At 36.2% G+C, this 26518-nt stretch overlaps 1 protein-coding gene across 3 annotated transcripts in view; it reads left to right on the forward strand.

The window, feature by feature from the left end:
- LOC143224863 (glutamate-gated chloride channel-like) overlaps window positions 1–26518 on the forward strand; it is a 373200-nt gene that overhangs the window by 149893 nt on the left and 196789 nt on the right. The gene's annotated exons all lie outside the window — the stretch shown is intronic.

Below are 26518 nucleotides of genomic sequence, written 5' to 3' on the forward strand. Positions count from 1 at the left end.
GTGTGTGTTATAGCAAAGCCACATCGGGCTATTTGCTGAGTCCACCGAGGAGAATCGAATCCCTGATTTTAGCGTTGTACATCCATAGACTTACCGCTGTACCAGAGGGGAACAACAAGCATTGGCGAAAACTGTATCTGTCTTTAACGTGTGTATGATGAACGCCTATGAACCTTTTGTTTTTATTGTTTGTATATGGAACAGTTCCTAGTTTGTTTGTATATGGAATAGTTCCTAGTTTGTTTGTATATGGAATAATTCCTAGTTTGTTTGTATATAGTACAGTTCCTAGTATGTTTGTATATGGTACAGTTCCTACTATGTTTTTATATGGAATAGTTCCTAGTATGTTTGTATATGGAATAGTTCCTAGTTTGTTTGTATATGGAATAGTTCCTAGTTTGTTTGTATATGGAATAGTTCCTAGTTTGTTTGTATATGGAACAGTTCCTAGTTTGTTTGTATATGGAATAGTTCCTAGTTTGTTTGTATATGGAATAGTTCCTAGTTTGTTTGTACATGGAACAGTTCCTAGTATTTTATCAAAATACTGTGTACCTACTCCTCACCGGAGCGTTTCTTTGTATTTTAATTTCACGCAAAGCTACACGAGGTCTATCTGCTCTAGCCGTCCCTAATTTCTTTGTGTATAGAATAGTTCTTAGTTTCTTTGCATATGGAACAGTTCCTTGTATGTTTGTATATGGAATAGTCCCTAGTTTGTTTGTATATGGAATAGTTCCTAGTTTGTTTGTATACGGAACAGTTCCTAATTTGTATATGGAATAGTTCCTAGTTTGTTTGTATATGGAACAGTTCCTAGTTTGTTTGTATATGGAATAGTTCCTAGTATGTTTGTATATGGAATAGTTCCTAGTATGTTTGTATATGGAATAGTTCCTAGTTTGTTTGTATATAGTACAGTTCCTAGTATGTTTGTATATGGTACAGTTCCTAGTATGTTTGTATATGGAATAGTTCCTAGTATGTTTGTATATGGAATAGTTCTTAGTTTGTTTGTATATGGAATAGTTCCTAGTTTGTTTGTATATGGAATAGTTCCTAGTTTGTTTGTACATGGAACAGTTCCTAGTATTTTATCAAAATACCGTGTACCTACTCCTCACCGGAGCGTTTCTTTGTATTTTAATTTCACGCAAAGCTACACGAGGTCTATCTGCTCTAGCCGTCCCTAATTTCTTTGTGTATAGAATAGTTCCTAGTTTCTTTGCATATGGAACAGTTCCTTGTATGTTTGTATATGGAATAGTCCCTAGTTTGTTTGTATATGGAATAGTTCCTAGTTTGTTTGTATACGGAACAGTTCCTAATTTGTATATGGAATAGTTCCTAGTATGTTTGTATATGGAATAGTTCCTAGTATGTTTGTGTATGGAATAGTTCCTAGTATGTTTGTGTACGGAACAGTTCCTAGTTTGTTTGAATACGGAATAGTTCCTATTATGTTTTTACATGGAATAGTTCTTAGTCTGTTTGTATATGGAATAATTCATAGTCTGTTTGTATACGGAACAGTTCCTAGTTTGTTTGTATACGGAATAGTTCCTAGTTTGTTTGTGTACGGAACAGTTCCTAGTTTGTTTGTATACGGAATAGTTCCTATTATGTTTTTATATGGAATAGTTCCTAGTTTGTTTATATATGGAATAGTTCCTAGTCTGTTTGTATATGGAATAATTTTTAGTTTGTTTGTATACGGAACAGTTTCTAGTTTGTTTGTATACGGAACAGTTCCTAGTTTGTTTGTATACGGAATAGTTCCTAGTATTTTATCAAAATTCCGCGTATCTGCTCCTCACCGGAGCGTTTCTTTGTATTTTAATTTCGCTCAAACCTACACGAGGGCTATCTGCTCTAGCCATCCTTAATTTAGTAGTGTAAGACTAGAGGGAAGGCAGCTAGTCATCACAAACTTATTGCCTACTCTTTTACCAACAAATAGTGGGATTGACTGTAACTTTATAACTCCCCACGGCTGAAAGGGCAAACATGTTTGGTGCGACAGGGATTCGAACCCGTGAACCTCAGTTTACGAGTCGAGCGCCTTAACCACCTGATTCCGTTAAAAAACGATGTTCGGATGTCTTAACTTTAGTCTTTGTGTGATGTCGTATCAATTAAATCTTTGATTATCGAACGTAATTAATTTCCCTACTTCCTTGTGTGTAAGATACATGTAAGTATAACTGTAAATTGAAATGGTCGAAAAATAAGGGTTTTAAGTCGTTTACTATGCGTGTCTGGTGGGCTGATGAAAGGCGAATCCGGAAAAATTCGGGATGTTTGTCGCCCTGTTACCTTTGCTATTCGTTTTAATATTTCTACAGTGTGTAGTATTTATCAACGGTGCGTTGACAAATGTGTTGTTTATTTAAATTGCGAAAAACAAGGATTAATTTAACTAATTATTGTTTCAAGTTTAGATAGATCAACGGTATAAGATTAGTTTCATTTAAAGTAGTGTACCAAGATATAACCAGTGAGATAAGGTGAGTTTCACGTGTCTAATATGACTTGTAATATTCATTTTTTCGCAATTTGTTCTCTAAACTCGTGTAGAGGCTTGCGTTTGAGATAAAGCAGTTTTTGAACTGATTTTCGAACCCCTGTGTGATAGCTTTTGCAACGTTCTTCCCACAGTTTGGCTGGAGATAGCCGACACATAACAACTGTTGAAGGAATTGGTCATCTGGGACATATTGTAATATCAACTGTACAATCATGTTTATTTTGGCCAATTCTTGGTATAAAATGACTTGTGTTGCAAATAGCACAACTTGGATTCTGTGTTTGAATGGCTACAACACAGATCACATGGTAATATATAATAACAAATCATTGGAATAACAAAACAGAGCATATATTTGCTAACTGATGCACAACCTTTCAGTTAAACTTTATATAACTCACATGCGCATGAGAATTTAACTTCACGACGTTAAAAGATACTTAAATAAGCACACTTTTGAAATGAAAACATCCAGCTATGTGTGATTTTTGGAAACATATAACTTATGTGATTACATCGTTAGGACAGTCGTGCTATATTTCACCCAACTCTGTGTTTTAGAAGGCACATCTGGTTTGTCATGAAATAACACAATATTTGTATTCATTCACAGTTTTCTAAAAGTGTAATGAACGTCTTGTGGACTTTTGTAGGAATATCTTCCTGCATTTAACAGTCCAGTAATTTATTAGGTGAATAACATATTTCCTAAACGCAAATAAATGGAGTATTTTTCAAATATGTGTGTGCGTGTGTATTTCGGAACTGATTCTACAAGTGGCAGGCTTGTCTACACTGAACAAACATTTCCTGTTTACCAGTGTTAAAGAGGTACAAATGTATTATGTTTGTAGGTGGTATTACAAATACAAGTCATTTACAAATACTGTTACATTCACACACACATACGTATATAACGTACATTCCTACACAGATGAATATTCGAAGAATTAAAAAAATAGTAATTTGAAGTTATTGATTTAGTTTCTTGGATTCATTCATTACGTCATATAATAATAAAATATTAGCATGTATTTCAAACATTAGATATGAAGTAATAAATTTTGGGTTTTTAGTGGATAATTAGAAAGTTGCTAGTTTGGTTTTTTTTTTTAATATATTGAACTAAAGTAAACCAGATACCTACCAGTAAAAACCGTCAAAAATTTATATACGATTGTCTGGTGTTGCCACGACAAAATCAAACTTCATTCGCAGTCATTGAAAGTTACTGTTAAATAGACCCAACGACCTCTATTATCACTCGTTCTACCTCATTATATTGTTGTATTTTTAGCACAAACCAATATAATGAGTTACTCTGTTCACCGCAGGGAATCGAATACTGCATTATAGCTTTGTACTACCAGAGGGCACCTCCACTATTATTCTTATGTCTGAATTAATGTGGTTGTTGCTGGTTTTTTTAACCAGATATTCGTCATTTTTCTAAGGAATACAACGCTTATTTTTACAGGATGTTTCTCGCGTAACTGTTTCAAGAAGAAGAAGATAATGTAAGCTGTATGTGGTGATTTAGTGAACAACATCGTGTTATTAGAAGTCGTTGACCCTTGTTGACTTTCTTGTAGCTTAAGACTTTTATTTGTTTAAACAATATGTTAGTTTGGTTTAAATTTCGCGCAAAGCTATACGAGGGCTATCTGCGCTAGCCGTCCCTAATATAGCAGTGTAAGACTAGAGGGAAGGTAGCTAGTCATCACCACCTACCGCCAAGTCTTCGGTTATTTTTTTACCAACGAAAAGTGGTAATTATAATGCCCCCACGGCTGAAAGGGCGAGCATGTTTCGTGTGACGGGGATTCAAACCCGCGACTCTTGGATTATCTGTCGAGAGCCTTAACCACCTGGCCATGCTGGGCCATTTAAACAACAATAGAAATTTGTCGTTTATTTATGACAAAGTTAATAAATGCTGTTTGTAATATTGAACTTTTAAACTACTTATCGGATGAAAAGCGGACGGTCAGAATCACCATGTTACCCACAGTCCATACTAAGGAACTGACTATCACACTTGTAATCTACCCATAGGGTAAATGTGGAGAATATTTTGTGACATCGTAGGGATTCCAACCCAGCTCGCCCTCTTTGGCCTGGTTCTTAGAGGAAAAGCTTTTACGCATCCTAACCTTTTCAACTAGTCCCTGTATTATTGTCTTAGCCCGGTGTAACGATTTCAAGTTATTCCCCGGTAATAAGAAATCGTTCTCAGAGTACCGGAGGAGTAACATGAAATCGATTTTAAATACCCCCCTTGATTTCAAATTACCCCCTCTTCTAACGCCAAAATGACAAACATAATGATTGCTTTTAATATTTGTAGTGCATGTCGAGTACGTATCTAAGTACATGATAACAAGCAAAAGGCCTATTATTTCTTTTATTAAAATTGATGATTTACATAAGATAAAAGGTATTTTAAGGGCTCGTCCTCGCCAGACCACAAGGTCTACATACTGTCTTCATTCAATATATTGTAATTTATACATATTATTTTTTTTATATTTCTTCATGCGCACTGAAATAAAAATGAGTGATTGATAGCAAGAGATATAGAACATGATAAATATTCGAATTTTTACATTATTACTAATGTGTTAATTTCATTTACACACACTGAGTGCGATAAAAACGTCTAGTATCTTAACAAATCGTTAAAACGAGTCTATAGGGAAGGAGGTAGTTTGAAATCAAGGGGGGTAACCTGAAATCGATTTTGTTCTACCCCCCGGTAATATGAAAACGAATTCAAATTACCGGGGGGTAACATTTACAGGGGGTACTTTGAAACTGTTACACCGACATGGCCAGGTAATTAAGGTGCTCGACTCGAAATCTGAGGGTCTAGGTTTTGAGTCCCCCTCACAACAAAACGTGCTCGCCCTTTCTGTTCTGGGGGCGTTATAATGTAACGTTCCATCTCACTATTCGTTAGTAAAAGAGCAGCTCAAGCGTTGGCGGAGGGTGGTGATGACTAACTGCCTTCCCTCTATTCTTACGCTGCTAAATTAGGGACGGCTAGTGAAAATAGCCCTCGTGTAGCTTTGCGCGTAATTTAAAACAAAGAAACAAAATTACATTTTTGTAGGTTGAATAGTTTAAGATTTGGAAAATCCTGCAACACCTGGTTTAGGACGAGAAATGCTTCGTATCAGCATATATTTAATATTAAGTATAATTAGAGCTGTTGTGAGCGAAAACTTGGATATTAAGTAATCTATTTATGCTACAGTCCTTTTGTGAAATATTTTTGGTTTATGGACAATTCTTTTCGAGAAAAAATTATCATTAAATAGCATTTTTTTTTTAAACAAAATGATACAAAAGGGAAAACTTTTGTTAAACCTCATGCTGTTACAGCGGTTAGTCTACGAATTTACAACGTTAAAATCAGGGATTCGTTTCCCCTCGGTAGGCTTAGCAGATAGCCCGATGTGGCTTTGTTATAAGGAAACACACACTTCTGTTAGTGACTTGCTGTTTATTTCTTTATTATTTTCTCATCGCGGTACTTTAATAATGAAGTGGTCCGTTGAAGCTTTCATCAGATCCTACATAAAAACGGCTTGATTAATTTTACAAAGGTATATTTCTATACTAACGACGCATAAAGATTTTAAAATGTAATTCGTCACTGGAATTAATTTCGCGAAAAATGTTACATTGGAAACTCTATCAATAAAACAACACTTTTCTACGAACAAAGCTACTTAATGGTCGTAAAAGTTCAATTTTGTTAACCAAGTACTGTTAAATGTTTTATGAGAACATAATTGTCTACACAATTTTGAGCCTGAACTAGCATAATGTTTCTGTTAAAACCAGAATTATTTGGACAATTTTAAACCAAAACTAACATAATGATTCTGTTAAAACCAGAATTATTTGGACAATTTTAAACCAAAACTAACATAATGATTCTGTTAAAACCAGAATTATTTGGACAATTTTTAACCAAAACTAACATAATGATTCTGTTAAAACCAGAATTATTTGGACAATTTTAACCAAAACTAACATAATGATTCTGTTAAAACCAGAATTATTTGGACAATTTTAAACCAAAACTAACATAATGATTCTGTTAAAACCAGAATTATTTGGACAATTTTAAACCAAAACTAACATAATGATTCTGTTAAAACCAGAATTATTTGGACAATTTTAAACCAAAACTAACATAATGATTCTGTTAAAACCAGAATTATTTGGACAATTTTAAACCAAAACTAACATAATGATTTTGTTAAAACCAGAATTATCTGGACTACGATAATTGTTGGTTGTTGTTGTTTTTTAGGTTGTAGAGTTCTGTTAAGATTAAAGTTGGGATATTTCTGTAGCTATTACATTATGTAACAGCCTAGTAACACTTGTCTGTTCTTAAGGAAAGCTAACAATGGAAGTGGAATTAAAGAAACCTGTACCGTGTTGGTCAATATCAGTTGTAAGGCCTGAATCTTAACCTGGAAGTGGAATTAAAGAAACCTTTACAGTGTTGGTCAATATCAGTTGTAAGGCCTGAATCTCAACCTGGAAGTGGAATTAAAGAAACCTTTACAGTGTTGGTCAATATCAGTTGTAAGGCCTGAATCGCAACCTGGAAGTGGAATTAAAGAAACCTTTACAATGTTGGTCAATATCAATTGTAAGGCCTGAATCTTAACCTGGAAGTGGAATTGAAGAAACCTTTACAGTGTTTGTAAATATCAATTGTAAGGCCTGAATCTCAACCTGGAAGTGGAATTAAAGAAACCTTTACAATGTTGGTCAATATCAATTGTAAGGCCTGAATCTTAACCTGGAAGTGGAATTGAAGAAACCTTTACCGTGTTTGTAAATGTCAGTTGTAAGGCCTGAATCTCAACCTGGAAGTGGAATTAAAGAAACCTTTACCGTATTTGTGAATATCAGTTGTAAGGCCTGAATCTCAACCTGGAAGTGGAATTAAAGAAACCTTTACCGTGTTTGTCAATGTCAGTTGTAAGGCCTGAATCTCAACCTGGAAGTGGAATTAAAGAAACCTTTACCGTGTTTGTCAGTGTCAGTTGTAAGGCCTGAATCTCAACCTGGAAGTGGAATTAAAGAAACCTTTACCGTATTTGTGAATATCAGTTGTAAGGCCTGAATCTCAACCTACAAAGTACTCTGTTAAAATATATAACTCTGCGAACAGAGTACTTTTATAAATAGAATTGCTTTGTTCATGGAATGTTGTAGATAATTCTGATAGTTTCGAAACTGAGCTTTATTACAGAACAATTCTCTCTTAACACTAGATATAAATGTGTTGCAACTAAAACGGTTATTCTTCTTAGGAGTAATTTTGTGTCACATAACTTGTATTTGATAATGCTGTTAGTTTCGAAATTAAGCTTTATTACAGAACAATTCTGGTAATTATATACATAAATACATTGTGACTAAAACAATTATTCGTGTTAAGAGTAATTCCATATCACGTAACCTGTATTTTTCACTTGAATACATCATTGCATAAATTCAATGAAAATATGTATATACTGTTCGAAAGTCTAGAGGAAGGGCCAGGTGGTTAGGGCGCTTGATTCGTAATCTGAGGGTCGCGAGTTCGAAGACTCGTCACACTAAACACGCTCGCCCATTTCAGCCGTGGGGGCGTTATAATGGTACGATCAATCACACTATTCTTTGGTAAAAGAGTAGCCAAAGAGTTGGCGGTGGGTGGTGATGACTATCTGCTTTCCTTCTAGTCTTACACTACTAAATTAGGGACGACTAGCGCAGATATCCCTCGAGTAGCTTTTCGCGAAATTTAAAAAAAACAAACAAAACAAACAAAGTCTAGAGAAGCGAATGTACTTCAATAATACACAAGCTAACATACCCCAATAACGAAGAATGAAGTAACTGAACATCTCTGATTACTGGTTCGCTGTCGAGTCCTTCTTCGATATTTGTTTTGTTTTGTAGGGTTTGTGATATCAACCATGAACGTTCTTGAATTCTATTTGTAAGTTAATTCAGGTTGGAATGCTTAAAATTAAAACGATTTTAAATATGCAAATCAGCAAGCTATGTAAAAAACACAGTCGACATAAAGTTGCGGTGAAATGTGATGTATCAGAACTATGATTTGACTGTGGTTGTTATTATGGTGCCACTGAATATTTATCACTATTGTGAAGGACACGAAACAGAATTTTTTTTTATATAGTTAGATCACAAACGTGTTTAGATAAGGGATTTATAATTTACAAGAAAGGGATATTTATTATTCTTAGTGGCATTAGAAAACAACAGAGTGTAGATCAACTTGGGACACCAGGACAAACAAGAAACAAACCTGCAATAAGTCGTACCCCATAGGTGGTAAGCAAAGTGCAATGTCTTGTAACACGTGAGAATCCAGGAACGCAAAGGTCAGGTAACAATACGCAAATAAACAAAACCGATATTCATGTATACAAGTTTTTTTCAAGTCAGATTAGTTTAATCATTGCATATTTCAAGCAGACGGAGAGAAAACCTGCTATTCATGCTGTTGCGCACGAAGATCTACAGTTCATATTGCTGGGCCTAGTGACTATGGATTTCTGTGCAATCGAACTGTTAAAAGGGCTATGTTAAACCACCGTTCTCAAAATACCGTGGATTATGGAAATAATTAGGAAGTGGTGTGCATTGAATATTACAACTTTGTAATGGCTATATTCTCATGATTTACACTCGTCAGACCTAAAGACCTGGACCGTAACGACGTGTTGAAATCCCAAATTCAATTAAATCTAAAATATTTAACCTTAGTGTATTCACTTTTCACGTTTAAGGCTATAACGTCTGATCCTAAGTCATATTTTGTGATCTAAATGTATCATTGATATCTATCTGCCCCAACGGCCCTAAAATACGGAATCCATTTTTGGCTCTAAACATGAACTCCTGTAGGATATTACTATCTAATCCATACACCATTATATATATTAAGCATTTCTTTAAGAAGATAGTAAAATATTACAATTCTCTTCGCCTTAAATTATATTCTCTCACGTCTGTAGTAACCAGATTTGATGTTATAAGAGACTGTATTCCGTGACGAAATAAAATCCCTATGACCCTAGCACTTTCGAAAGGTGGTCCTTTCTTCTTCATGGGCAACTTTGGAAAGCGCTTGGGTTATAGGGTTTATTTTATTCCTATAAAGGTATAAGTAATGTTTTCATTAAATTCTGTCTATTGTAATTCAGTGAAAAAAAAAGGTTGAAAGGAGACAAAGTTGTTGAATATAAAATATTGTTTGGTTACTTGATTCGGTTGATGTAAAGAATATTTGGTGTCGGACGAAGTTTAACACAAAGCTACACGAGGGTTATCTGTTTTAGCCGTTCCTAATTTAGCAGCGATAGTTTAAAGGGAAGGCAGCTAGTCAACACTATCCACCACCTACGTTTGGGTAGAGGGGATGCAGCTAGTCAACACTATCCACCACCTACGTTTGGGTAGAGGGAAGGCAGCTAGTCGACACTAATCCACCACCTACTCTTGGATAGAGGGGATGCAGCTAGTCAACACTATCCACCACCTACATTTGGGTAGAGGGAAGGCAGCTAGTCAACACTATCCACCACATACGTTTGGGTAGAGAGGATGCAGCTAGTCAACACTATCCACCACCTACATTTGGGTAGAGGGAAGGCAGCTAGTCAACACTAATCCACCACCTACTCTTGGATAGAGGGGATGCAGCTAGTCAACACTATCCACCACCTACGTTTGGGTAGAGGGAAGGCAGCTAGTCAACACTAATCCACCACCTACTCTTGGATAGAGGGGATGCAGCTAGTCAACACTATCCACCACCTACGTTTGGGTAGAGGGAAGGCAGCTAGTCAACACTATCCACCACCTACGTTTGGGTAGAGGGAAGGCAGCTAGTCAACACTAATCCACCACCTACTCTTGGATGGGGGGGATGCAGCTAGTCAACACTATCCACCACCTACATTTGGGTAGAGGGAAGGCAGCTAGTCAACACTATCCACCACATACGTTTGGGTAGAGGATGCAGCTAGTCAACACTATCCACCACCTACATTTGGGTAGAGGGAAGGCAGCTAGTCAACACTAATCCACCACCTACTCTTGGATAGAGGGGATGCAGCTAGTCAACACTATCCACCACCTACGTTTGGGTAGAGGGAAGGCAGCTAGTCAACACTAATCCACCACCTACTCTTGGATAGAGGGGATGCAGCTAGTCAACACTATCTACCACCTACGTTTGGGTAGAGGGAAGGCAGCTAGTCAACACTATCCACCACCTACGTTTGGGTAGAGGGAAGGCAGCTAGTCAACACTAATCCACCACCTACTCTTGGATAGAGGGGATGCAGCTAGTCAACACTATCCACCACCTACTCTTGGATAGAGGGGATGCAGCTAGTCAACACTATCCACCACCTACGTTTGGGTAGATGGAAGGCAGCTAGTCAACACTATCCACCACCTACATTTGGGTAGAGGGAAGGCAGCTAGTCAACACTAATCCACCACCTACTCTTGGATAGAGGGGATGCAGCTAGTCAACACTATCCACCACCTACGTTTGGGTAGAGGGGACGCAGCTAGTCAACACTGTCCACCACCTACGTTTGGGTAGAGGGAAGGCAGCTAGTCAACACTATCCACCATGCATGGGGTTGTTCAAAACATTGCAAAGCCCCCAAGGTCGAGAGAGCAAACCCGTAACCCCGTTGAACACCCTAACCACCAGCCCATACCAGAAGTAACCAAGATATTAGAATAACTACTCCTCTTGGAGAAATGCAAAAGAAAACATATTTTATCATAACTTTTTTTAGTGTGAGATTACCATGCATTACCCTATCTCTTAGATATGAGCGCTCCATTGAGGAGGTAGACTGTATTGCACTACAAACGGATAACTTTAGCATTTTCATTCATAAAGTAACTTCAGTGACATTGTTAATAGCAAGACAAATAAGCATAGACAGTCGTCGTTTAATTTCTTGCAAATGCGAACTGAGACCAATGTGTAATATCAATCTAATTACAAGAGGATCTGATCCTTGAACTAATCATTGAAGCAGTTATGTGCAATATTGGCTAAATCTATTTGTAATAGCTGAAACTGCATGTCGGAATGGATATGTTTATCCTCTATGGTCGCGAATAACTATTATTCGAAGTTAAACTCTAGAAGGCGTTCCCCCTTTTTTTTTGTCTTTAAGTTGTACACGCACCAACGAAGAAAACAAACAGGGTCAGGATAATGCAGTTAAATTTTTGCAGTTTATATCATGTTCAGAATACACCACCTTCGTCTTCAGAAAATAAACGGTTTCACGGTTTCAATTGGATAGTTAGCGCTTGGATTATTCAAATGTTTGCCTGTTTTAAAGTTAAGCGCAAGACTACACAGTGGGCTGTCTGTGCTCTGTTCACCACGGGTATTGAAACCCAGTTTCTAGCGTTATGATGCTAGAGGCATGCCGCTGTGCCGCGGGGTATGGGGCGTGACCTGAGTGAAAAATTAGTCTTGAATTTATGGGATGCGCACGCGTAAGGTTACTGAAAGATATTTAAACCAATTTATTTCTTGTTACAATTTCTCAGTTTTTGTTTCTTTCATAAAACCTGTTGACGGTTCATTTGCTGAGCGCTGAAAACATCTGTTGCTTTGAATTCAACTTCAAGAGCTTCATGTTAATCAGAGTAACACACACTTTGATCACTTGCTTTAACATAGGAAAGGGTCTTGTAAAATAAATCGTAAGAATAACTTTTTCGTTCATCACTAATCCTGGACTAGGGCTAATCTAAAAAAATAAAAAAACACTAAAAACCAAACAGACGTCTCATGAATGTGTATCGTGTGTTATATGTATATGTATGGTGTTTTAAAATTGCTTATTAATCACTTCAGTAAGCCTACTTTTATGTTTGTTTTTTACTTTTGCGGAAAGCTACACGAGGGCTATCTGCGCTAGCCGTCCCTAATTTAGCAGTGTAAGACTAGAAGGAAGGCAGCTAGTCATCACCACCCACCGCCAACTCTTGAGCTACCATTTTACCAACGAATAGTGGGATTGGTTGTCACATTATAACGCTCTTACGCCTGAAAGCGCAAGCATATTTGGTGAACGGGGATTCGAACTCGCGACTCTCAAATTACGAGTCAAGTGCCTTAACCACCTATTTGGCCATGCCGGGCCTACCTACAGTCATGTGAAAAAGTTAGGACACCCTATGAAAGCCTATGTATTTTTGTAACATTTTTGGATATATAGATATTTAATCTCAATTTTAACAATACTGAGAGACTATAGGAATATAACTAAACAATTAAAACTGAAGAAAAGACTTTTCAAGATCTTCCGTAAATGTAATTCTTCAAAAATGCATATTCTAACTGAGGAAAGGGTTAGGACACCCTACCCCTAATAGCTAGTGTTACCCCCTTTGGCTAAAATAACTGCAGTGTGACACTTCTTGTAGCATCTACCAGTCTCTGACATCGGTCTGAAGAAAGTTTGTCCCACTCCTTAATGCAGACTTCTTTCAGCTTTGAGATGTTTGAAGGTTTCTTGCATGTACAGCCCGTTTCAAGTCACCCCACAGCATCTCAATGGGATTAAGATCTGAGTTTTGACTCGGCCATTCCAGGACTCTCCATTTCTTAGTTTTCAGCTAGTCCTTGGTGGATTTACTGCTATGTTTTGGGTCATTGTTGTGTTGCAGGGTCCAGTTCCGCTTCAGCTTTAATTTTCATAAGATGGTCTCACATGATCCTCAAGCACCCTCTCATACACAGTAGAATTCACGGTGGATTCTATGATTGTGAGCTGTCCAGGTCCTCCTGCAGCAAAGCAGCCCCAAACCATGACACTTCCACCTCCATGCTTCACAGTTGGTATGAGGTTCTTCTCCTGGAATGCTGTATTTGGCTTACGCCAAACATGTCCTCTATTCTGGTATCCAAATAATTCAATTTTGGACTCATTTGTTCAAAGAACATTCTTCCAGAAGTCCTGGTCTTTGTCTACATTTTCTCTGGCAAACTTCAGTCTGGCCTTGATGTTTCTCTTAGAGAGCAAAGGTTTCCTCCTTGCACACCTCCCATGCAAGTTACACTTGTGCAGTCTCTTTTTGATTGTAGAGGCATGCACTTTCACATCAACAGTAGCCAGAGCCTGCTGTTGGTCCCGTGATGACATGTTAGGGTGTTTGGAGACCTCTTTTAGCATCTTGCGGTCTGCTCTCGGGGTGACTTGCTTGGACGATCAGACCTGGGCATGTTGGCAGTTGTTTTGAAAGCCCTCCACTTGTTGACTATTTTCCGGACAATGGAATGTCTGATTTCAAAATCTTTTGAGACCTTTTTAATTCCCTTACCAGACTCATACGCTGCTACAATTTTCTTTCTGAAGACCTCAGACAGCTCTTTTGCTCTCACCATGGTGCTCTCTCTCACTTCAAAAGTTAGGAGCACACCAAACTAAATGTCTGAAGTTTAAATAGGGTAAGCCTCATTCAAAATGCTGAGTAACGATCTTCTAATCATGTGTACCTGGTGTGATACACCTGTGTGTGAGTTGAGCCATTTTAAGTGGGAATAAATGTGGGGGTGTCCAACTTTTTCCTCAGTTAGAATATGCATTTTTGTAGAATAACATTTACAGAAGATCTTGAAAAGTTTTTTCTTCAATTTTAATTGTTTAGTTATATTCCTATAATCTCTCAGTATTGTTAAAATCGAGATTAAATATCTATATATCCAAAAATGTTACAAAAATACACAGGCTTTCATAGGGTGTCCTAACTTTTTCACATGACTGTACATTTATATAAGGGTGATACTCCTCGAACACTCAATGATAGCAGTCTGTTGAATAATTCCAAGAAATGAATCAGTAACATACACGGTAGGTATTCTTCAAAACCTATACAAACACAATATGGTTCACTGTGGTCAGCAGAAAGGAATTAAAACACCATACATTCACGCTGGTTAATTAAAACACCATACATTCAACGCTGGCTAATTACTGGATACACTTGATTATTATTGTCCATCCTTGTTTTCTTTTCTCTTTAAGCAACGTAAATAACACGATGTGTGTTTGAAATATGTTTACAAATTACTTATTTTTTGATTCAGAATGCACCACGTATAAAGATTTCCTCAGCTTTTGTTTTGACTTCACTATTGAAATGATATTCAAATATTTGGCAATACCTAGAACAAAAATACATAGATTTAAAAACATGAATTTTTGTTTGTTACAGTTGTAAAATATAATAACGCAAAGGTTTTTTGTTGTTTTTTTTTACTTCTCCTTTGTGGGGTTGGTATGGCCTCGTGGTTGGATCGTTCGAGTCGCCACGTGCTGGTCCGGGTTTCATTTCCATCATTAAATAAGTTTGCCCTTTAGCCATTATGATGTAATAATTCATCAGCCAATCTCACTCTGATAGTCCAAGAGCTTTGAATGTTTTTGACTCGTCGTCCTGTCTTCTCGTCTTTCACAGATAGCAGGTTTGCGCAAAACTAAAACAACAACAAACAATTAATGATTGAAACTTTCGTCTTTTTGTTCACACTCGCATTCTGAAGACGTAATACGAGTTTTAAAATTTGATTTATAAAAATAAGATACACAAAATAAAAAAGTGGAATAAGTCGTTATTGAGCAATCTGTGAAAGTGTTTTATCTCGACGTTTCCATCCATAGAATAGTTATTTACTACTCAAAATATATTAAATATTGTTTTTCAAAATATTTCAATGCAATGAATACTGAATACTGGTGACCTGTTAGAGGTTATGTTTTCCCCCAGCAACACTCTAAACTTGTCAGCAGTGAATAGTGTTGACATTTCGAACCCCACGCAACCTCAGTATCATCTCAGCTGCGACAACATCTCCAGAATTACTACTGTTAGTTTACTTTTTAAGATGTAGTTAAAATGAGCAACGTACCTGGGGATACTAGTTATCAGACAACGTTTCGTTCAATTTTCGTGGTGTTGGAACGAAACGTTGTCTGATTCCCAGTTTGCTAGATTGGGTCAGTTTGGCCAACCATGAATTTTAAATGTTCGATAATAAAAGTAACATAACTGGGTTATAGTCAGAAACATATATCTCTTTCATTACGACCAGTTCGAAGTTTCTGAAGCGTTTTAAAAATAAAGTTTTTAAGAGATAATTGAAAATCTTGAAGGAAAACTTATTTCAGTTCATAATTCATTAGATAATCATTGGTGTACATACTACAGATAGCAATTTCATTTTCAAAATATACATATCTTAAAGCGAAGTTTGCAAGGTTTGCATTAAAATGAGATCCCCTTGTTTTAATAGTCTTTATCGGATTCTCTGAATGACATGAGCAAGCATGGTTGGTTGACTGACACGAAACAATTAGGCTATTTGCGTCACCAACCAATGACAATTTAGATGTTTGTTTTAGTAAACGATATATATAGTCTGCGTGTTTAACAGTGAGAAAAAACAGAACTAGCATGGTTCATTGTAGGTTTGTTTTTGAATGTCGCGCAAAGCTACACGAGGGCTATCTACGCTAGCCATCCCTAATTTAGCAGTGTAAGACTAGATGGAAAGCAGCTAGTCATCACCACCCATCGCCAACTCTTTTGCCAACGAATAATGGGATTTATTGTCACATTATAACTCCTCCATGGCTTAAAGGGTGAGTATGTTTGGTGGGATCGAGATTTGAACTCGTGCCCCTCAGAGTAGGAGTCGAGTGCCTTAACCACCTGATCGTGCCGGGCCTACGTTGTAAGTAAACTATGTAGCCTTTCATTAGGTAGTAATTAGTTTCTCGCCTCGTCTTTAACTCCACAGTTAAGAATGGTGTTGTTAGAATAGAAAATAAACGCTGTTTTCATTGTAGTTGATTTTGAATAAAATTTATCGGCGCTTCAGAGTTTTGAAACTTTTATATGCGTTTATTCGGTGTTTAGTAGTAACTTAGGCATACATTTTTTTCTAAATCACTTATCTCTACACTATTTGTTTTGTGTCCAGCCTTCCGCGGGGAATCAAACCCCATATTTTAGCATTGAAAACTTACCGCTGACCGACCCACCAGGGGACGCCTCTAACATTCATTAGTTTAATATATCTCCGTTGCAGATCAAACAGTTTAAGCAAGTGATCCGAAAAACAAACGATATGATCTAGTTTTTCATTAATTTCAAACAGGTTAAGAAAGGATACATTTCAGATGTGTGACAAATATCTTACTATTATTAAAGGAAGCGAAGGTATAAAAGTGACTTAGTAAAGGAAGTCGAGTTTTCTTTACTTTCAGTATTCTGTTATAGGCAAACAGCAAGTGTAAGGAAGAATCAATACACGAGCGTGTCTTGACGCCTGCCAGTCTGATGTCCTAAATATGATTTGATTTTTTTATATTCTAATTTAATTCATTTCTTTTAAATTAGTGGCAGTCAAGTGAACACAATAATCACGAATGTACAGCATAGCCTTGGTCTAGGTCACCCTTTAGCATCTGTCTACATTTTGCATGTGAGAACACATTTTGTATACACAAAAAAATCCCTGTTTCAATTTCCGGCAAACCAGCAAATCTAGTTTGCACTGAAATTATACTGTCTCGTACTTTTCACATTCTTCACAGTCAAATGGAAGCGTCAGGATTATTGACATTGGGATCTATAGCAGTGACGAAAACTTGGGCGCCATTAGGTTGCTAGAAGCAAAGAATTGCGTGTGAAATTGGCGGTAGGTTAGTGTTTAGACTTGGTTGCTATGACGCTTCTATACTGTTGATACCCTTCGCGTTTAACGATGGTAAAAAAACTGTGTTACTATTGTTTCATTTGTTCTAATTCGTCTGGCAGTATTGTGTCAGTGGTATTTAGTTCTGATAATATAAATCCTTATGGCAGTTGATTTACAGAGAAAACATTAGTTGACTTAAAGAAGTATTTATACAGTTACGAAGAAACGATTTGATTTTAAACATCGATTTCAATAAATAGTTGATAATGTAAAGCTAATGAAATTTAGTTTTTGTATTAAGTAATCTTTCACTACTTTGTTTTTTGTTAGTATTTTTAAAGTAATGCACGAGATATCGGCTCAGTTACATGGACCTTCTTCAGATGCGAGTTTTGATTCGAATTATTTCATTAGATTCCGTTGTTTGTTGAACGTATTCACGTTAAAAGTCTGAAAAAGTAGTTCGTTGTTAAGCGCAAAGCTACACAATGAACAAACAACCTGTACTGTCCTCACCGAGTGTATCGAAACGTAATTTCTTTAGTGTTATAAGCTCGCTGACTTACCGCTGAGACGCCAGGGAGGGGCGTATAAAAATTATAAGGAAAGAATAAAGAAATAATAAAATATGCACTGCTTCAAGTGTAGAATACTATTAATTTGGAGTTTGTCCCTCAAGAAGAAAGGTCCACCTGTCGAAAGCGCTCGGGTTATGGGTTTTTATCATTTTGTATAGAGTAAACCTTCGGAACGGTTATTGGTTTTTATCATTTTATAGAGAGTAAACCTTCGGAACGGTTATGGGTTTTTATCATTTTGTAGAGAGTAAACCTTCGGAACGGTTATGGGTTTTTATCAAGTAAACCTTCGGAACGGTTATGGGTTTTTATCATTTTGTAGAGAGTAAACCTGAAGCGTTCCGAAGGGTTTTTACTCCTAACATAGAGGGTAGAAGCAGCACATGCCCCCTAATTGTTTTCCAATTATTCCACGTACACTAATAACAACTATGCATGATAGACTCGGTACTCTTTGTTCCCTTCCACTTTTTAAAAGTCACAAACTTTGTAGGCAGTCATAGGTGATTTATAGCAGCAAAGTTTGTGACGAGATCTGTGACTTGGAGACTCCGCCAAGAGAAATGTGACTCACATTTCACCAAGTTTAGGTTTTGTTTTCTCTTAATCTGTGTTTAAATACAGGTCCTGCTATTTCAATCATCTTCGAAACTGAACGCATTTTATTTTTAAATTGTATTAGTTATTTCAGCTTTCTCGAAGCTTGTTTTACGTGTTTCACAATCACCACGAATATTCCGGGTTAATTAACCCAAGGCTGAAAGCAGACCATTAACTTGACACAACGTTTTGGTTTTTTACGACACGTGAAGTTAATGTCTGCTGTTAACTGCTCTTATTAAAGTTTAGAGGCCCGGCATGGCCAGGAGGTAAAGGCACTCGACTCGTAATCTGAAGATCGCGGGTTCGAATCTCGATCGCACCAAACATGCTCGCCCTTTCAGCCGTGAGGGCGTTATAATGTGACGGTAAATCACACTATTCGTTGGTAAAAGAGTAGCCCAACAGTTGGCGGTGAGTGGTGATGACTAGCTGCCTTCCCTCTTGTGTTATCCTGCTAAATTAGAGAAGGCTAGCGCAGATAGCCCTCGTGCAGCTTTGCGCAAAATTAAAAAACAAACAAACAGACAATTAAGATTTAAAACAAGACATTTCAAGCATTAAATTGTAACTCTTCAGTTTACATCTGTTTAGAAATACTTATCAAACCAGAAATTATCTCCACGACATAACACGTGGTCTTTGAATTGTAACGAATACCTTTCTGTTATTGCCCTTTTATAATTTCTTTCGGTAAACGGTAAGTTTGGAAAGTTGGCGGATCGATCCACTTGATGGACAGCGTTCAAACAGCTCATTTGATATTAATGTTACGCTAGAAGAAAAAAAAAATCAAGAATATATTTCAATTTATATTAGCGTTTTTCTCGAGTACTCAAGAACGTGACCACCAGTGGGACAACGGTATTTCTGCGGACTCACACCGTTAAAAACCGGTTTTCGATACGCGTAGCGTCTTAGCGCAGATAGACTATTGTGTACCTTTGCTGCTTAATTCTATATAAACAGACCTCAAAAACGTATCTTATAACCTAGTTTAAGGTTTCATTGACCATAAGAACTTAGCCATGTACAACTTTCATGTCACTTAATTTGATCTCTTAAATGTTCAGACTGATTTAATATTTGATTAATGTTTTGTCATTTATTATGGCCCCCAGTGGCACAGCGGTGTGTCTGCGGACTCGCACCGCTAAAAAGCGAATTTCGATACCTCATTGTGTAGCTTTCTGGTTAATTCTAAATAAACAAACAAACACAAACACATCTAATATGGGCAGTAGAAACACATTAAACCCACATTTCTTAGTGTACTCGTTTTGGTAATATCGCTTTACCTTATATAGGATCATCGACAATGTGCTTTGAGCATAAACAAATAAAGTTTACGTATTGGGATTCGTCCGGCATGGCCACGTGGTTAGGGCGCTCCACTCGCAATCTGCGGGTCTTGGGTTCGAATCTCCCCTCGCACTCACTCAAACGTATTCGACCTTTCAACCATGGGAGCGTTATAATTTAACAATCAGTCGCAGTATATTAGTTGGTAAAAGAGCAGTCCAAGAGTTGGCGGTGGGTGGTGATGACCAGCTGCCTACCCTCTAGTTTATCATTGCTAAATGAAGGACGGCTAAAACACAGATAAGACCTTGAGTAGCTTTTCGCGAAACTCGAAAACAAACAAATATACCTAAGGGCATTTTTCCAACAAAACTGCTCAATTTGAATATAACTTAAATAAGTAACATTGCCAGTACAGCAAATAAATGATGGGGGTTCTTTGTGAACGATAAATGGAGATAAATATCGATTGAAACCTCATTAAAAGCATTTAAAGACGATGGATATGTCAGTTCTCAAAGTATGTCACCAGACCCTGAAAGCTTTACAGACAAAACTAATCAAAGTAAGTCGTCTTAATTTCTACCACCTTTTTTTTTGTGAGCAAAATATTTTATTATTACTTAGGTTAAAGGTTAAAGGTTATATAGATTGGCGTGTGGCGTGCTTGTTCGTTTTTTGAACAACTGTGGCAAGAAAATGATTGAAATTCGATTTTATCACGTGCTCGCTACGAGACAACATGGTGTGCTTTGGTGATTATTTTAGCAACAATTTTCTTTATTTTTAAAATACTCGGAATTTAGTAAACGAAGAAGTGATTCGGCTGGGCACTTTGAGTGATTTCACAAGAAACAGAACCTCTATTGCAATGTCATTAATAAAGCATGCAACTATAGGCGTAAGAACGTGGATCTAGTTCTTTCACTTGGGGGCCCGGCATGGCCAAGCGTGTTAAGGCGTTCGACTCGTCATCTGAGGGTCGCGGGTTCGAATCCCGGTCGCACCAGACATGCTTGCCCTTTCAGCCGTGGGGGCGTTATAACGTGACGATCAATCCCACTATTCGTTGGTAAAAGAGTAGCCCAAGAGTTGGCGGTGGGTGGTGATGACTAGCTGCCTTCCCTCTAGTCTTACACTGCTAAATTAAGAACGGCTAGCGCAGAAACCCGTCGAGTAACTTTGCGCGAAATTAAAAACAAACAAACAATCTTTTACTTGTAATTAGGCCTTATTTTAACAGTTACAGTGGATTCAATATTATTTCTTGACAATGTTTATAAGAAGAGTCGTGTAGTTAGCGTTTCGTTCTGTTAACACTCAGTTTGTTCCAACTCAAATATTAACAACATGGTGAATTATTTGTTGACGCACCCTCGTGTAAGCTATAAACTTGCACAGAGAATTGTGTGTTGATTAATGTGGACATTCTTACGAACCACATTAAAATCATGTGCATTGTATCTCGCATTAAGTAAATCGTTCTAGGGTCTTATAAAAGAGCTTTGAGTTGTATAATAAAAAACAACAACACATAACGTTCATTATTTTTCACTAGGCTGCATGCACTAGGCTTTACTTTAATTCGAATCTTTTGTAATCCTAATCGAATAACCTTATATAATTCATGGTGGTTTCAAGTTAAGCTTTCGTTTTATTAGCTTAATGAATCAGTTCAATTTAACGCAATTATGTGTAAAAAAACAAACAAACAATAAAAACTCGCATTTTTAGTCGTAATGGCATTGAAGTTTATATTAAGCTACGTCTTTAAGTCTTGACGACCAAACCACCATTCTCTTAGGACTAAAACGTGAATCGATCTTCTTTACCGTTTTAATTTACTTTATGTATAGTTTCTTACAACTTCCAATTTTACGTTATCTCAACACCATAAGATAATTAACACAGACAGTTAATAAATAACCAGCAACCAGATACCGAATATGGTTCGTTTTTGTATGTTATAGAAATTTATTTTTAAAAGTTGATCTTCTGTTAAGTTCATAACAGCAACGTTTTTATTTTACTAGCCTTGTGTTATGCACATAATAACACAATCTGTTTCTAGTTAGCGTTGTTCTAAACATAATAAAACATTCTGTTTCTAGTTATCGTTGTTCTAGACATAATAACACATTCTGTTTCTAGTTATCGTTGTCCTAGACATAATAACACATTCTGTGTCTAGTTAGCGTTGTTCTAGACATAATAACACATTTTGTTTCTAGTTAGCGTTGTTCTAGACATAATAACACATTCTGTTTCTAGTTAGCGTTGTTCTAGACATAATAACACATTTTGTTTCTAGTTATCGTTGTTCTAGACATAATAAAACATTCTGTTTCTAGTTATCGTTGTTCTAGACATAATAACACATTCTGTTTCTAGTTAGCGTTGTTCTAGACATAATAACACATTCTGTTTCTAGTTATCGTTGTTCTAGACATAATAACACATTCTGTGTCTAGTTATCGTTGTTCTAGACATAATAACACATTCTGTTTCTAGTTATCGTTGTTCTAGACATAATAACACATTCTGTGTCTAGTTAGCGTTGTTCTAGACATAATAACACATTCTGTTTCTAATTAGCGTTGTTCTAGATATAATAACACGTTCTGTTTCTAGTTAGCGTTGTTCTAGACATAATAACACATTTTGTTTCTAGTTATCGTTGTTCTAGACATAATAACACATTCTGTTTCTAGTTATCGTTGTTCTAGACATAATAACACATTCTGTGTCTAGTTAGTGTTGTTCTAGACATAATAACACATTTTGTTTCTAGTTATCGTTGTTCTGGACATAATAACACATTCTGTTTCTAGTTATCGTTGTTCTAGACATAATAACACATTCTGTGTCTAGTTAGCGTTGTTCTAGACATAATAACACATTCTGTTTCTAGTTATCGTTGTTCTAGATATAATAACACGTTCTGTTTCTAGTTATCGTTGTTCTAGATATAATAACACATTCTGTTTCTAGTTATCGTTGTTCTAGATATAATAACACGTTCTGTTTCTAGTCAGCGTTGTTCTAGACATAATAACACATTCTGTTTCTAGTTATCGTTGTTCTAGACATAATAACACATTCTGTTTCTAGTTATCGTTGTTCTAGACATAATAACACATTCTGTTTCTAGTTATCGTTGTTCTAGACATAATAACACTTTCTGTGTCTAGTTATCGTTGTTCTAGATATAATAACACGTTCTGTTTCTAGTTAGCGTTGTTCTAGATATAATAACACGTTCTGTTTCTAGTTAGCGTTGTTCTAGACATAATAACACATTCTGTTTATAGTTAACGTTGTTCTAGACATAATAACACATTCTGTTTATAGTTAGCGTTGTTCTAGATATAATAACACGTTCTGTTTCTAGTTAGCGTTGCTCTAGACATAATAACACATTCTGTTTCTAGTTAGCGTTGTTCTAGACATAATAACACATTTTGTTTCTAGTTAACGTTGTTCTAGACACATAGTAACACATTGTGTATAGTTAGCGTTACTCTAGACACATAATAATACGTGATAGCAAAGTATTTTGCAACCAGTGTACTTATCTCAAAAACATTGTATACGTGTGTGAAGGTTCAGTCATGGGGCTCATAAATAAAAACATAATCAAATATCATCTTCTTTATAAGTCTCGTTCCGCTAGATCTGTGAAATACGTTGCGAAACATGCATTTCACGACTTCTTATAATTCCATGTTTGGTCGTATATATGTTCAAAACTTATCACACATGCAGCTAAAACAAAAAAACATGTTTTTGAAAATAGTTAACATTACAAGTAGCAACTATACTTGTACTGCTCCGATTCAATATTATATATATACGTACACGTTTTAGAACACTCATAACTTACATAGTAAATTTCAACCTCTTGTTGCCAACAGTAGTAACGCTAAACAAATGTAAATGCATTTCAAAATCTACCAGTTTAAATTTGGAACTGGTAAAGTCTATACTACATATTATAAAATATGTTCACATTTCACGGCTACGAAGTTAAAGTCAAAACCAAGGGCACCGTATTAATAAATAAATAATTCCGTACTGATTTAAACTGTATTTACAGGATTCAAACTCTTTCGGTCCTTGCCGCCTAAAATCTAAAATTTCGTAAGACGAACACTTCCCATGGGTACGAAACTATCGCAACCGCATGCGTAAAGTTTAGTTTATTTATCTGTTAAAAGATTTGTTTATTTGAAGTTAAGCCCAAGCCAGACAACGGATTATCTATGTTCCGCCTAGTGGTGTAAATCCAAAGACATTCCTCTGTGCTGCTGTGAAGCCTGTGTAAAGAAAAAATAATAAAAAAAAGAACTTGGAAAACTCACCTGTAATTAGCACATGTTGTTAATACATAAGAAATACCGTTTCCAAGAGATGTATATCTTTAAACAAGGCAATGTTTTCAATGTCCTGGGTGTTTCTAAGGGATAAAGACCTTACAAACCCTTAAGGCTCACGAAAGCTGAGACAATTTGCGGTATACAGTTGAGCTTTTTTAAATAATTAATAACACAAACGAAACGTTTCGAGTATGTGTACAAAATAAAAGTAGAACGTTCAAAGTTGTTTTTTTCTTTCTGTGAATCAATTAAAACGAATTCGTGGGTTAGCTGGGCTAACTAGGGCTGTCTCAGTTTCCCATATCCATGCCAGGACAAAACAAAGAAACAATTTTGCTCTCATAATAGGAACGAGCTGTTAACTTAAACAAATGCGCTAAAAGAACTCAACACCTCAGTAATTAATATCTGGCCTCAAGAATGCAGAGTGTAGGCAGGTGACCGAACACAAAACAGAACAAGTTTTCACGTCCAGACGCGTACAGCACTTAGGAATGTCTCCCGCTAAGAAAACATCGAGTCTTCGGATTTATAACACTAAAATTAGGAGTTCGATTCCCCTCGATGGTCACAGCAGATAACCTACGTGGCTTTGATATATAACAACAACAACGTAAAACACAGACACACATTTAGCGACCGTGCATAACCCGCAAAAATTGCGGAGAAAACGGCTTTATAAATCTGAGAAACCAGATTTTGTGTTGCGTAACAAGTGTAACGCCACTACCGTATTTGTTTGTTTGTTTTTTTTTGTGAGAATTTAGAAAGTGTCATAGGTTCTACTTCCTCATAATCAGGTGGGCTATTTAAATACCAAATATCACAAGGAGCTCAAATATCTCATCAAAAAGCCAAAAAGAGGAAAGAGGTATAACACTGAAAATAATTGTTTCGAAAGCAACCTATCAATCAGATTTCTCTGACTTGCAAACTGAGTGTCAGCTATTAGATATTCTTTAAGTATATGGTAGTTATGATATGATAGAGTTGGTTATTCTTCCAATGATTTGCGAGACGCAATATTTGTTAATTTTGTTTTCGTTTTTAATTATTCCTTATTTGATCAAACTTTCACGACATTCCCAGCAAGTTATCGCGACACATTAGCGCGTCGCAATACACAGTTTGGACACCACTAGATTAATGAGTGGACTACGTATAACAGAAGATATTGGAAAAATGAATTTTAAATTAAAAGAACAACAAAAACTTTCTATCTATTACATTGACAATATACTTATATTTGTTTGTCACCATTTAGTTTAAGTGGATACAGAAATACAGTAGATATTAAGAATGCTTTTGTCGTTATAACACTTTAAGAAATAATATTTAAACCTTTGTTTGCTGAATTTAAGTCAGTTCTTAAGTGATTTATGTATGTCTGTAATTCATAGCTTTCAGCAATGTCGAGTCTCAAAATCTGTGGAAGTTGAGAATAACATTAAATAACTACCTTGGTTTAAGAACGACCACGCAATTTAATATTGAAGTGGTCCTAATTAACAACATATATCTTAGTTGAGTATAAAAATGAGTCACTAACTGTTAAAATAATTGGCTAATTACTGGGTATGTCATACAGCGTTTAAAATGAAGCATGCATTAGTTAGTTTTTAAAAAAATGTATCCCTAAATGTTTAATACAAAGTCACTTAGTCTCAATAAACGAAAGTGTGCGTGGAACGTAAATAAACACCCTTTTAAAGATAGTTTATTGTTGACTATTGACAATCTGTGATCGAGTTTAACACCTGTGATCTCTAGAAACATGTGATACTTGTTTTAAGCTTGAGGTCTATATAAGTGTTTATACTTATATTCTGACTTATGGATCAACCTACGTGAAAGGGACGGTAGTTAGTATAAATTCATGTAAGCTCGAAACCTATGATTTCAGCGAATTATACTATTTAATTTCTCATTTAGCCTAACAAATTTGATTTAGTCCAACATGAAAGGTATTGAGTTTTAAGGGTTAAAAATCTGTTATTAGAGGCGATATAAATGCTCACTTTGATCTAACAAAGGGCTGAAAGGGTGAGCATGTTTGGACGACGAGTATTCGAACCCGCGACCCGCAGATTACGAGTCGACCACCTTAACCCACCTGGCTATGCCGGACCCTATTACATAATAATTACATCATTTTAGAGAAAATTAAGTTGTATTTAAAATGCAGTAAGAGTTCTTTAATGTTTTTTTGTGGATGAAACAGAGATTAAACTCGTGAAGAAGTACATTAAAAATAAACTATTTAAATTATTATACACATATGCATAATGTGTGATCATACATTGATACCAATTCACTCCCTGTAAAGGAAAAC

Source organism: Tachypleus tridentatus, chromosome 9, assembly GCF_004210375.1.
Source record: "Tachypleus tridentatus isolate NWPU-2018 chromosome 9, ASM421037v1, whole genome shotgun sequence".
NCBI lineage: Eukaryota > Metazoa > Arthropoda > Merostomata > Xiphosura > Limulidae > Tachypleus > Tachypleus tridentatus.